The sequence below is a fragment of the Lathyrus oleraceus genome, chromosome 2 (assembly GCF_024323335.1).
Source record: "Lathyrus oleraceus cultivar Zhongwan6 chromosome 2, CAAS_Psat_ZW6_1.0, whole genome shotgun sequence".
Taxonomy (NCBI): domain Eukaryota; kingdom Viridiplantae; phylum Streptophyta; class Magnoliopsida; order Fabales; family Fabaceae; genus Lathyrus; species Lathyrus oleraceus.
Window position 1 is genome coordinate 434,300,786 of NC_066580.1, and position 11,988 is coordinate 434,312,773.

The following is an 11,988-nucleotide window of genomic DNA, read 5'->3' on the forward strand; positions in this document are numbered from 1 at the left end:
ATCACTGAACACTTCGAATCTGGAACCATACAGATAATGCCTCCACATTTTCAACACAAATACAACAGCTGCAAGTTCTAGATCATGCGTAGGATAATTCCTCTCATGAACTTTCAACTGTCTAGAAGCATAAGCTACAACTTTACCATTCGGAGATGCATAAGGACTACCACGATCCTTATTCTTCTTCTCACTAAGACTCTTGTAATGAGCAGTCCTAGCCTTGCTATCTTCATCAAATATCCTGCACTTATTAACCAGTGTAGGAAACCTACGAATCTCCTGGTAACCAATGCCTTGTTTGATCTCGGGACGCAACCCGTTCTCAAACTTGACACACTTGGATTCCTCAGCATCAGCATCATTATAATGAGGACAATACTGCACCAGCTCCTCAAACTTCGAAGCGTAATCAGCAACAGACATGTTACCCTGCTTCAGTTCTAGAAATTCCATCTCCTTCTTACATCGCACATCAGCAGGAAAATATTTCTCCAGAAAGACCGTCTTGAACCTTTCCCAAGTCATCTCAGCACCTGGTACTTCAATTCTCTGGCGAGTGTTATCCCACCAGTTTTCAGCCTCTTCAGATAACATATGCGTACCAAACTGCACCTTCTGTGCTTCAGTACACGTCATCACCCGGAAAATCTTCTCAATTTCCCTCAGCCAAATCTGAGCACCATCTGGATCATAGCGCCCTTTGAATGTAGGAGGGTTATTCTTCAGAAACCTTCCCAAATTCTTAAACTCGTCGACCGGCGGATTCTGCTGCGCCTGCATAGCCTGCGCCATAGCAGCCAAAGCCTCAGCAATCGCACGGTCATTTACACTAATCGACCAACAGGGAAAACATCACATTATGACTCGACTGGACTGACTATGCTCTGATACCACTAATGTAACACCCTTCTACCCAAACGACATATTTAAATAAATTATCAGAGTACAACATGTAGAAGAGTTTACATTTCTTACAACATAACACTTATCGCATCACAACATAAAACATATTATTTATTTTATTAAAACTTCGCAGCGGACAACAACACAAATATTATCATTCATCATATAACAATTCATAATAATGTTTCAACATTATCTCAACAAAGCATGTCAACATATTAGTCATCATAAACAACGTAAATAATAACCAATTATCTATCGAATCCCATAACCCCGGTGTCACATGACCAGAGCATTTGACTCGACTCCGTAGAATAACTCTACACTTATTCTTCAAACCTCAACAATAGCTACTCCTCTTTATCTGCACATTGCTCATCATAGATGAACATAAACACATGCAGAAGGGGTGAGAATTACATTATTAAATAATAATATAACGACAGAAATATAAACATAAATATATTTCACATATGCCAACACAGCTCATCATAATCATCATAATCAACATACTCATGAACATCAACAAAACAACATATCAAATGCAATGCACACACCCATGCATGACTCAACACGACTCGGTATACCCATTTTGTGACCAACTACAGGATCACCACTCCCAGATTCATCACCATAGAATCCGAGTTCCCCGCAAGGAACCAAGCCTCTCCACAAGCCCGGAGTCAACAACATCATTGGAACTCAGTCCGTTCATCACTAGGCATCGGCCTTTCATGAATGCATGCACACCAAACATGCATCATAATCAACATAGCAACAACAGCATCATATAGTCATGTTATCATCATCATTAATAGCATGACATACAACTCAACAAAACAACAACAACATTACAACGATATCACATCTGGGAGTTTAAAACGCGAAAGCTGTCCGTCAAACTGATATGGCGAACGCCATTAGGCTAATGGCGAACGCCATTAGCGTTAAACGCTCTTATTCTGGAAAAACTGTCCGTCAAACTAATATGGCGAACGCCATTAGCGTTAAACGCTCTTATTCTGGAAAAAAAGCCCAAATGGCGAACGCCAAAGGCATAATGGCGAACGTCATTTGGCTGTTATGTGCATAAATAAGATTTTAAGTGCGGAAACAGTGGACGCGCGGGCTTCTAAGCATATAACTCAACAAAACTCACAGATCGGAGAATTTCCATCACAACCCCAAACTTTCCCAATCTCCCTAAAATCCCCAAAATCCATCAACAATCCAACATATATCATGAATTTGCTCGCATATTATCGTTTAATAAGGTTCAGACCCCTTACCTCTTTGGATTGAAGGAAGTTCTGAGCAATCTTTGGCCTTTTCCTCTTCCTTCTCTTTCTCTTCAGCGTTTCTCCCTTTCTCTGACTCTGAGGCAAAAATACGTGAAAACACTCTGAGTTCTCACCTTGGCCTCTTTTATCCATTTCCACTTTTACCCTTCCACTCTTCATATTCCATTTATTTTATTTATTTGCATGTAACACCCGAGGTCGGAGAGGCCGAAGAGTGGTTTCATGTGACACCCGAGGGCGAGGGAGTGGTTGTTTATGCATGAGGCATGACAATGAGACACTCCTAGCAGCTTCTAGGGGAAAAACCGAATTCACATCGGAATGAGAGGGATCCTGAGGCTATGCAGGTATGGGACTGCATGGTTGAGTGAAGGCTTATAAGGATTAATTGGTACTACCTATACCAACAAGATGCATCTTCTTTTCGGTAGCCCAATAGATAAGAACTCCATAGTTAAGCGTGCTTGACTTGGAGTAGTATTGGGATGGGTGACCTTCTGGGAAGTTTCCCGGAAAGTGTGTGAGTGAGGACAAAAACATGCCGAAAAGACCCGTGTTGGTTTGTGGGGTTAGTCGATAATCCTGAAAGCAGTTTGGGCTGTTACAAATGGTATCAGAGCCAAACCTCTCCCAGTACGATGTGGTTCGGGGACGAACCAAGCGGAAGTTGGTGGGCATGTAACACCCGAGGTCGGAGAGGCCGAAGAGTGGTTTCATGTGACACCCGAGGGCGAGGGAGTGGTTGTTTATGCATGAGGCATGACAATGAGACACTCCTAGCAGCTTCTAGGGGAAAAACCGAATTCACATCGGAATGAGAGGGATCCTGAGGCTATGCAGGTATGGGACTGCATGGTTGAGTGAAGGCTTATAAGGATTAATTGGTACTACCTATACCAACAAGATGCATCTTCTTTTCGGTAGCCCAATAGATAAGAACTCCATAGTTAAGCGTGCTTGACTTGGAGTAGTATTGGGATGGGTGACCTTCTGGGAAGTTTCCCGGAAAGTGTGTGAGTGAGGACAAAAACATGCCGAAAAGACCCGTGTTGGTTTGTGGGGTTAGTCGATAATCCTGAAAGCAGTTTGGGCTGTTACACTTTACATCTCACATCGTCCATTCCTACTTCAATCATTCCTCGAATTGTTTCCCTCATCATTGTACGCCCCTTTGTGGCGACAGCCGCACAACAGTTATCAACACGAGGGAAATCTCCATTCTTCATCAGAGGTCTCTGAACCACAGACATTGGAGCTTTTAACTGATCCCCATTCATCAGCCCAATCGTCCTCCTATCCTCAGCAATTGCACTCATCCCCATCTGACCATGCACGGGCATGTGATTAGCATTAACATTTAGAGATTGTGCAAAATTAATGGCCTTGGAATCCACCAGGTCCTGGACAATATGCTTAAAAGCTTTACAATTCTCCACATTGTGTCCAGGGGCACCAGAGTGAAACTCACATTTGGCATTCTCATCATAACCGGCAGGCCTCTGATCAGGTTTCAACGGAGTCAACATCCTTGGCCGCACCAATCCAAGATCCTTCAACCTCTTCAACAGAAGAGCATACGTCATAAGTGGCCTATCAAATTGACGATCAACCCCCTTTCCTCTCACTTGGTATCCAGCTTTCTGTGCTCTCTGTTGAGGTGGTTGATGCTGCCGTGGTACAAATTGATTACCAGCAGGAATCGTTACCGCAGCAGTGTACTGGTAGTAATGATCCCCACCGTATCCTCTCTGGGCATACACAGCACTCGCGCCGTCCTCCTTCTTATGCTGACCATTACCAAAGGATTCTTCGATCCAGACGACGAAGCATTTCCTTGTATTTTCCCCTTCTTCAGCCAGTCTTCAATCCTCTCCACCTTCTCGGCGATTGCCTTCTGCCCCAAGGCGAGCCCTCGCACAACATTGAATAACTCCCTCATCATCTCTTTCAATTCGAGAAGGTCGGCGTTGGGTGGATCCATCAGTCTGAGTTTGTTGAATCTAGCAGGATATCTGAACAGAAGAGCTATGCGCACCGATTAGATACTGAAACCTACAAAACAGCAAACAAGTTAGTATGACTCACGCATGCAATGTCTATCCGTACTAGGAATATTTTGTCCTTTGATTCCGGTTTCATCGAGACGGATAATATTTCAACAACAACATTCTGACATCCGGATGTTTCTCAACCAGAATCTCAATCGAGAATGTACCCTGAGTATGGATAGACATGAGTGTCGCATCCGCGAAAAACAACCGGCGGGCTAAAACAAAAACATAAACAGAGCCGCCACTGCGCGTTATTTATCCCAAAATAGGGAAAGGAAACGCTCAGAGAAACCTGGAAAAAGCATGGTCTCGCGACCAAAGAGAAAGGGTAAGGGAGTCGGTTACGCAAGGGGAAGGTATTAGCACCCCTCACGTCCGTCGTACTCGACGGGATCCACGTTCTAAAAGAAAGAATAGGTTGCTAAAACATCACACACACACACCGAAAACAACACAGGTGGGGGTTAAGAGGAAGAGGGCTCGCTAGGACATCGCATCCTATGCCTACATATCTCGTCTGGAACGAGAATCAGAGCTGCTGTAGTTCGGCTCACGCACACCAAACAACACATGCACCCAAACAGGCAAACAGGGAACCCGATAACCACTCGATGGAATTACGTCAGCTTCCGAACCAAACAAACACAATCAGGATACGGACAACCAATCGCTGGTCTTACATCCATATCCTGACACACAAGCACAAACAGACAACAGGTTACTAAGGAGTCGGGAACTCGAGCCTAGCAACTGTCAAACAAACTTGCACAAAAAGAAAAAAAAGTGCCCGGAGAGACCATCCACCGTCAAGTCCATATCAGTGAAACCCAGCCTATGGCTGGCATGAACATTGGACACCACAGTTTCCAATTGATTTATTGTAATCTTCTGAGGAACATAGGCCTTCTTCAGAATTTTCAATAAAGCCTCTCTATGCCCCTCAGAGCTTAACAGCAAAGACAGAATGGATATTTTGGAAGGAGTCTGCTGCAAATGATCAACCAACTTATACTCTGACTTTTTGATGATTCTCAGAAATTCTTCAGCATCATCATCAAGTTTACTTTCCGACCCCGCAGGCGCCGGTGTCACCACAGGAGTACTATTATCAACCACAGCCTTCCCTTTCGCCCTGGCTAAAGCCTCGGCCTTTTCTTTTTTATCTTTTTCTTCTTCTCCTCTCCTCAACGCATCAGGAGCAAACAATCTCCCACTGCGAGTGAAACCGCTGGTACCGGCATTATCCACCTTTAGCACAGTGGTTTCACTTGCAGATTGCTCTTCTATCTTCTCCCCATTACAGTACACTTCCCCACCATAATGCCACGGCACGGCATCATCTTTGTCGTAAGAAATTGGTCCAGGTACCGTGATGGTAACTGGAGCCGCTTCAGCAAGGTTCGACAAATCCACCGGATCGAAATAGATTGTTATGGTGGAGACCTCCTCTTTTTCGTTATCATCTCTCTCAATCAAGATACTCCCCTCGTCCATCAGGCCCTGGACATTCTTCCTCAGAAGCTCACACCCATTGACAGAGACAGTGCACTCAGCACACTCATGGCCACAGCCCGGATAGACCCCATTCAACAATAACTACCGTTTAACCTCAGCCAACGGAGTCTTCAACTGATCCACAGTAGACAGCCCAAACCTACTCTCTGCAGAAATGGCATTCACTCCCCCTTGACCATGTGCGGGCATGGGATTGGCATTAACATTGGGAGATGGTGCAAAGTTGATCGCTTTCGAATCCACCAGGTCTTGGACTACGTGCTTAAAAGCTTTGCAGTCCTCTACGTTGTGTCCGGGAGCACCCGAATGGAATTCGCATTTTGCGTTCTCATTATAACTAGCTGGCCTTTGATCAGGTCTCAAAGGTGCCAGCGTCCTCAACTGTACCAGCCCAAGGTCTTGCAATTTCTTCAGCAAAAAAGAATAAGTCACCGGAGGCCTGTCAAACTGCCTATCATTCATCCGGCCCCTGACTTGGTACCCGGCCCTCTGTGGCCTTTGTTGAAAAGGTTGTCTTTGTTGTGGTTGTTGCTGCTGTTGCGATTGTGCAGGCTGAGACTCAGCAGGAATGGTTACTACAGCATTGTGCTGGAAGTAACGGTCCCTACTGGGTCCTCGTTGTGAATACACAGCACTGGTATCCCCTTCTTTCTTCCTCTGCCCACCATTACCGAATGGTTTCTTTGACCCTGAAGAAGAAGCAGAAGCAGTACCCTGAATTTTCCCCAATTTCAGCCAACTTTCTATCCGTTCACCGGCCACCACAATGTCAGCGAAATTCGTAACAGGGCATCCGACCATCCTCTCAGCAAAGGCCCCCTGTAGGGTCCCCATGAACAGATCCGACATTTCCCTATCAACAAGAGGAGGTTGCACTCTTGCAGCCAATTCCCTCCACCGCTGAGCATACTCCTTAAACCCTTCATTGTTCTTCTGAGACATACCCTGTAGCTGGGTACGGCTCGGAGCCATGTCAGCATTAAATTGATATTGCTTGAAGAACGCGTCCCCAAGATCCTGCCAGTTCTTAATGTCCGAGGATTTCAACTTGGTATACCATTCCAGGGAACCTCCGGACAGGCTGTCCTGGAAAAAGTACATCCACAGCTTCTGATCCATAGTATATGCAGAAATTTTGCGGACGAAGGCCTGCAGGTGAGTCTCAGGACAAGAACTCCCATTATATCGGTCAAACGTGGGCGCTTTAAACTTCTGCGGGATCACAATCCCCTCAACAAGCCCCATATTCGACATGTTAACCACCCCAGGAGTGGCATAACTTTCAAGCACTTTGATCTTTTCAGCCAGCAGCTGAATCTCCTTGTTCTGAGGCGGAGCACCGTAAGGAACGAACGGTTCATTATGCATTGAGAATTGATCAGCCTCCCTGTCTTCCTCTCTGTCGTCATCAAACCCGTAGAATGGAGGCAACAGACCGTCCTTCAGATTCTGACCCGGCCCAGGCTGACCACCGGCACCACCAAAACCAGCGGCATTGTTCACAACACCAACAGTCGTCCTCTTACCGCCATCACGAGAACCCAACCCCTGGTTGGAGACACCATCCAGGTTCACACCGCTGTTTGCTGCAGAAGCCCGCTCGAGCTTTTCAACTTTGTCTGCTAGAGCCTTTTGACCAACTGCAAAGCCTTGCATGATGTTGATCAGCTCATTCATTTTGTCCTTCAGCTCGAGGATGTCTGTGTTGGGAAGATCCATGAGTCTAGGAGTATTGCGTCTGGTGAAGTATCTGTGAGGTCGGGTTGAGTGCAAAGGTACAGTTCTGTGAGCACGAGCAATGATTCCTGAAACAATCAAGCACGTTAGAAACAGGTACCTGCAAAACAAAACACAAGTTATTATGATCAATGCATGAATGCAGTGTTTATCCACATGAGGAACACTTTATCTCTCGATCCTGGCATCATCGAGACAAATAATAATCCGGCATCAATATTTTGATAATCAGCATTTGATTTCATCGTGCAGATCGGAGATATATGATTTAGCAAAAATACCCCCAACCATGTGTGTGCTTGTGTGAGTGCATACGATAAAGCAAATAAAGCTTGAAGATTGATCACTGAATGAAAATCAACATCACATAGCCAAAATGCACAATGGTGTCATAGTCATACATCAAATCAGATAAAATTCAAATACAATCCTCCAGAATCAGGAAAGAAATACAAGCAAATAGATTCCGTCAACAAGCCTGACGGTAATCCACAACAAATGAAAGATCTAGCTGGATGAGGGTCCCACAGATGGCCCTATCTCATCTTCCATCCTTGCGAACTCTGCGGCGAACCTGAGCTCTGCATTCTCCTGCTGTAATCTCCCACCTCTTTCTGGTGAATCTTCATCTGCCTGAAGTAATGATCTCGCTCAGCAATGTAATGATCCCTCTCGGCGATGATCTTCATGTTTTCTGATTCCTTAACCTTCAGCTTGGCCTCCCACTCAGCAATGAGAACTCGGACCCTGTCATCCCTCTGATCTCTCACGAGGATTTGCCTCCTCTTCTCATCCTCAATGACCTTTGTAGCTCTAGATAGCTTCTCCTTAGTGATGTCATGCTCCCTGTTGGACGATGCTAAGGCTTGGCTGATCTTCCCATAATAGGCAGTATCCATCTCAAAGCGCTTGGCTTCCAAGGCATGTCGCTTGTCTTAATCTTCCATCTTCACTCTGATCTCCTGATTAACCCTCTGAACCCGAGCAACACTCATCTCCAATTCCGCTTTCTCCGCAAGCACCTGATCTCTCTCCCGCTTCATCTCTAAGAACTCATCCATACTAACAGTAGAAGGAGTTTCTTCAATCAACGGATACCAAGGATCAACCATAGGAAACGATAGACAAGTAAGCTCCACTCTCTTACTGAGCCAGTCATCGAATGGAGGAAAAGATCTGTTATTAGCTCTACCCCAAGAAACCTTGCCTTTCCTTAGAATGCTGCGCCATGCCTCGGATACCTGCTTCACCCTGGCCTAATTGCCCTCAACTGGGAAGTACACAGATTCCTGAACCTCACTTTTGTACGGAGGAAGCTCCATAGCAAATCCCATCTGCCTCTTAAGAAGTGTCGGGTTATAATTAATGCAACCCTGAACTCCTATAAGCGGTACATTGGGAAAACCCCTGCAGCTGCAGATAAAGTCTTGTCCAACCCCACTACTGTGAGTCCAATCTATGTCTTTGGCCCTCAAACCCATCAGCTTGGTCGCCCAATTAACATTCTGGCCCAGAAGAACAAAAGCACCCTTGGACGGCAAATAACCCATAAACCACTTGTATAGCAACTGAGCACAGCATCGAATCAAACCCCCACGCCTCTTCTCGTTCCGGTTATGGACCGAGTAATAGACATCTCCAATCAAGGTGGGAATAGGATTTCCTCGAACAAACAAGCGAATGGCATTAATATCCACGAAGTTCTTCTGGTTAGGGAACAGAACGACCCCATAAATGCCCGCAGCAATCAAAGCACAAACAGCTCTCCAGTTACTCAACTCTGCCTGCTCCTTAGCCTTAGCCTCTAGGAAACTGAGATGAAAACCAGGCAACTTCCCCTTCTCTTTCAGATTACCCCTCACCGTCTCCGGACTCAAATAAAGAGCACGGGCAATCCCTCCAATATCAGGTTCCTCCTTGGTAGCATAGAAAGGAACCTGATCTCTGATCTGAAGGCCCAAAATATCAGCATAACCCTCCATCAATGGCCCGAGTAAGTAGTCTGGGAAAACAAAACACCTCAGCTCAGGATCATAGAACTGGAGAAGAGTATGAATGGCGCTCCTGTCTCTGTCAGTGAGTCTGAAAACCATCTTCAGAATACCCCCATACATCTCACGAAACAACCCCACATGGTCGGGTGCGATCAAAGCTATCATATCCTTCAGCACACTGATCTCTGGGTCAAAGAAGCTATAGGCAACATCATCCTTCAAACCGGGTCTTCTCATATCTGAGCAGAAAGTCTCTCAACCAGGATCTCGATCAAAAGGGTCCCTGCATATGGGTAAACATGTGTTAGATGCAAATAAATGCAAGATGTAATGATGCTGATGAATGAATGCAATGCATTGCCATCCTCCAAGCCATCTGATCCTCTGCACTGAAACCTGGTTTTTGAACTGATCATCACCATCTGAGGGAATATGTAACCACAAATCTGACCCACGGGTTCCGCAATAAACGGAAGATAGATACATCATCATCATCATCATCACCAAGCCATCTCTGAACAGATACCCACAATCTCTAAATCGGCCCGGGGAATCCTGAAATAAACGGATCCCCACTGATAAATAACTCGGCCCGGGGAATCCTGAAATAAACGGATCCCCACTGATAAATACCACGGACAGCACTCCGGCGTCTCGGCAATAAATGACCATAAATCCAACTTATAAATAGGACTCTGATCGACGGAACCAAAAGTCACCATCTGAGTCACCATCTGAACATGCATCTGTAAGAATCACCCTCCCCTCACAGGTAAATTCTAATCAGGTCATCCTAAGGCGGATAATAGTCTCGACAATCGGGCAGAGATACTCAATGGGTTTGCCCTTTCGGGTGTGCCATTGTAGCTCCCTTAAGATCGTCTAAACCAAAGATCCGGGAAATGATCGGTCACCAGAGTCAACAGCCCAAAAGAGATAACCCAACCAAAGTGGAAAACCCCACTGGAAGAGCACTTCTCAGATGAACCTCGTCCGGCTTGTGGTATGTCACGTCGCAACAATGTACCCAACCGGCATGTGAGCGACGTGAGACCACGCTAATCCTAGGTGTACACTCGGGCCTGGGTTTTAGCCCCACTCAGAACACCCACCCCACAACAGAGGAACCACCTGCACAGAGGACGACAACATGATAGTATGATGCATGCAAATATTTATGCAAATATATACATTGGTTAGAATAATAAATGCAAATAAATAAAGCAAAACAAGCAACCTAAACTATCCTAGAACGCTAGGAAGGACTCGCTTAGGGAAGATGGACCAGCGCAGGTCAACATCCTGTCTTCCCCAGCAGAGTCGCCAGCTGTCGCATTCGCGAAAAACAACCGGCGGGCTAAAACAAAAACACAAACAGAGTCGCCACTGCGCGTTATTTATCCCAAAATAGGGAAAGGAAACGCTCAGAGAAACCTGGAAAAAGCATGGTCTCGCGACCAAAGAGAAAGGGTAAGGGAGTCGGTTACGCAAGGGGAAGGTATTAGCACCCCTCACGTCCGTCGTACTCGACGGGATCCACGTTCTAAAAGAAAGAATAGGTTGCTAAAACATCACACACACACACCGAAAACAACACAGGTGGGGGTTAAGAGGAAGAGGGCTCGCTAGGACATCGCATCCTATGCCTACATATCTCGTCTGGAACGAGAATCAGAGCTGCTGTAGTTCGGCTCACGCATGCCAAACAACACACGCACCCAAACAGGCAAACAGGGAACCCGACAACCACTCGATGGAATTACGTCAGCTTCCGAACCAAACAAACACAATCAGGATACGGATAGCCAATCGCTGGTCTTACATCCATATCCTGACACACAAGCACAAACAGACAACAGGTTACTAAGGAGTCGGGAACTCGAGCCTAGCAACTGTCAAACAAACACGCACAAAAAGAAAAAAAAGTGCCCGGAGAGACCACGCACGGTCTCCTGCCTACATACTTCATCTGGTATGAGGATCAGGGCGACGTAGTTCCCCTTAACAGGGGAGAAAGACTATCTCCTAACCAGAAACAAAGGGAAGACACACTACCAGGGAGCTGTACTCGAGCCTAGTGTTATCATGCATCATTGCCCTATGTTATGGTTTCTACCTATTTGCACAACAGCAAGCTAATCCTATCCAGGAAGAAAGCAAGCATGCAAGCATAAACAAATCAAAACAAGCATTTCAAACAAATATTCACAAAGCACACACTATATCCAGTCAAGTGAGGCTCAAACAAAGGGTTCGACTGCCTAAGCAAGTCATTTGTACAAGGGTAGTGTTAGCTCTTAACCTTGCCATTGAGGGGCTAAGGTGAAGCTAGATGAAAGGTGAGTGAAGATTAGACTTCACAGCTCTTATCCCTGTCCAGGGAGAGCTTCAGACAAAGGAGCGTGGGTTCAGAAAGATGGGACCCTTCTACGCTCAAAGACTCTGACACAACTGTACAAAGTACAAGATCTTGGGTTTGTGTCC